Source organism: Ceratotherium simum, chromosome 2 (assembly GCF_057802395.1).
Source record: "Ceratotherium simum simum isolate JZ-2026a chromosome 2, ASM5780239v1, whole genome shotgun sequence".
In the NCBI taxonomy this organism is placed as follows: domain Eukaryota; kingdom Metazoa; phylum Chordata; class Mammalia; order Perissodactyla; family Rhinocerotidae; genus Ceratotherium; species Ceratotherium simum.
Window position 1 is genome coordinate 79,425,459 of NC_141901.1, and position 2,931 is coordinate 79,428,389.

The following is a 2,931-nucleotide window of genomic DNA, read 5'->3' on the forward strand; positions in this document are numbered from 1 at the left end:
CACTTAACTGCTACACCACTAGCCGGCCCCTCTAAACCAGTTTTCTTGACTGTAAAATGAGGATGATAATAGTAACTACCTCATAAGTTTGTTAGGAGGATTGAAAGAGATAGTGCTGTGCCTAACACAATTGCTATTAACGAATAGTATTGTGTGTCTTTGGATTTAGTCAAGCGTTGATATCAGTCTCCCAGCTGTCCCCAAGAGTCCTGCAACCCGTAATGTAGTCCTGAATTGCACCAAAAAGTTTTTAATTTGCAAACTAGCAAGCAATCTGTAGTTTATCTGAGACATCCAAGATGGGGCTTCATATAACTTTCCTGGGCTCTTGTTCCCACCCACACCCCCCAGGTGGGAGGTGGAGAGGGGAAGCAGGAAAGGAGTGGGGAAGGAGCAAGGAGCAAGAACTCTCTTGGGGAGCTCCAGCATATGTCCCAGAGCACAGCCTGATGGACTTGGACATGCAGGCCACCCAATTGCTGTCCCAACGAGATGTGGACTTGATTGACATACTTTGTATTGAAGACATAAACCTATGATAAATCATGACATGTTTAATTTCAGACAGTGATCAAAAGAATATGGGTTGGCAAAAGAAAACATTTAAAAAGGAATGACAAAAACAACCCCAGGAGGGGCAAGAGAAAGCTTTTTCGGCTCAGTTACAACTAGATAAGGGAAAGTTGTATTCTACCCAAGTCAACCAACAGCACACTCTCTCAGCTGCTCCCTTGCCTCTGCAGGCAGACATTCCAGTTTGTAAGACAATGAGGCGTCTGCAGCTATATTTCTACCCCTTCTTCTACTCCTTAGCCTCCTTGACTGCCTAGTCTTCATTACTCCGAATCAGGCTCAGTTGCCTGAAACTTCTGTCTTTCTATCAGCCTTGGCTCATACAGCATAGTATGATATATGACATGATATGATAATAATACTCATAGAGCAGAATATGATGAAGTTTGGGAACAGCTATGAACCAAAAGTAGCATTTTAACATTCAAAATGACAAGCTGGTTGACACCACCCCAGCACCTAGTCCAGAGTCTAAACTGATTAGAAACTGACAATAGTTCTAATTTACATACATCAGTCTGTTCATTGGAAAAGCAAGTAGGCAACTGTAATCAAAATTTTCTCAATGTTTTGAGGATTCCTTTGGTAGCATCCTCCCCACAGAAGACCCCAACCACTGACAGAGAACTCTTTAAATTAAAATAATACATTTGAATTTATTATAAAAACTGACAGTAAAATAAAAACTAATGTGGTGATGAATTTTACTCTTTATCCAGCCTAGGATGAACAATAGCATCCCCCCCTTGGCTACTTTCAGCCCATCCCTTTCTGAACTTCTAAATGATATTGACATTGATACCATTATTAATATTGTTATTTCTGAATTATAATTTTATAAAGCTTTCAACCAAAACCACTCTGAAAACTAGCACAATTTGATGACTCTGACTCCTGGTATTTCGTTGAACGTAAGTCAGAGAATGGTGTGGCATGGCAAGACCGATCAGGGAATCCTCCATCTATGGAGATACACCACATGGCTTCAGAGACTCTGAAATAGAAGAGACAGACAGAGACCCTCAGACTGGTCCTCAGACATGTGGCAGTCAAACCTCTGGTGAGGGGCCGGCCCCACGGCTTAGTGGTTAAGTGTGTGCGTTCCGCTGCTGGCGGCCCGGGTTCGGATCCCGGGCGCGCACCGGCGCGCCGCTTCTCCGGCCATGCTGAGGCCGCGTCCCACGTACAGCAACTGGAAGGATGTGCAGCTATGACATACAACTATCTACTGGGGCTTTGGGGGGAAAATAAATAAATAAATATTTAAAAAAAAAAAAAACCAAAAAACCTCTGGTGACTTAGGGCATCTCCTCTCATCATCTTGGGGGCAAAGCGCTCCAGCGGGTGAGGCCAGAATGTAAACCCATGAGAAAAAGAATTGCCTATAAGTCCTGTCATTATAAAAAACCCACTCGCAAAAGATAAACATTCAAGCTGCCTGTAATCTCAACCCACAAGAGAGGAGCTAAGGGTGAAAGCTCTCCACATCCCTTTCCCTGTAGAAAAAATCATTAATCTCCTCATTAATGACTTCAGTAAAAGGATGTCAAAGAGCAATTCTTTGAGACTCAACTTGCATTAATTTGAGGTATATATAGGAGGGGTAAAAAGAAAATGGTTGCACAGAATTATCAGAAGAGAAAACCGGAAGATACGGTAGAACCAGAGCAAGATCTGAATCATTTCAGAGATGAATCAAAAAACTGCTCTAAGAAAAACAGGAAAAACGACAAAAGCTTCTATCTACTGAAACCTTGTATCTTGAGGTCTTCAGTTGTGTTACGTGAGGAAGATGGCAAGTTTTATTCTCCTAGTTAACACTCCTTGCAGCAAGCTGAGATGACGATGTATCATTTGTTCCCCAAAGTAAGAAGCCAGCCAGACATTGAGGAAAACTAGAATTGGAAGGATTATGCCTTTTCTGAGCGAGTTTTTTGTTTTTTGGTATTGTAAAGCTCCTACTGTGAGGAGAAACGCAGCAAGTTTTAATCAGGTTCCCAGGATTTGTTTTAATCACGTGTGGTAAGATGCAGACACAGAAATGGTTGTTATGAAGGAGGTTTTATACTTACAGATCCCTAGAGAGAGAAGGCACAGCACACCCCACAGGGCCACAGAGGGAATGCCACGGTGGGTCAGGAGGCCAAGGGAGAGGGGAAAATGTGGGCTAGAACCTGTATTGTGGTTTCTGAGGGAAGGGACAGGTGAGCCAGGGTGAGCAGGTTTAGAATTGGCTAGTTTGAATAATTTCAGCAGGCTGTGCTAGTTCTCTGGTGCCTGGCCATGGGGTGATTAGGGCAGGGGATCAGTGGTCCTGAGTGTGGGAGACCATTAGAGGAAGTGGTTAGGAGTGCAGGC

General features: G+C 43.3%; 1 pseudogene; it reads left to right on the plus strand.

Moving 5' to 3' along the window:
• The first annotated feature begins 1,506 nt into the window (after nucleotides 1-1,506).
• Nucleotides 1,507-2,472, plus strand: LOC101399397 (nuclear factor erythroid 2-related factor 2 pseudogene; annotated as a pseudogene).
• Nucleotides 2,473-2,931: the final 459 nt, after the last annotated feature.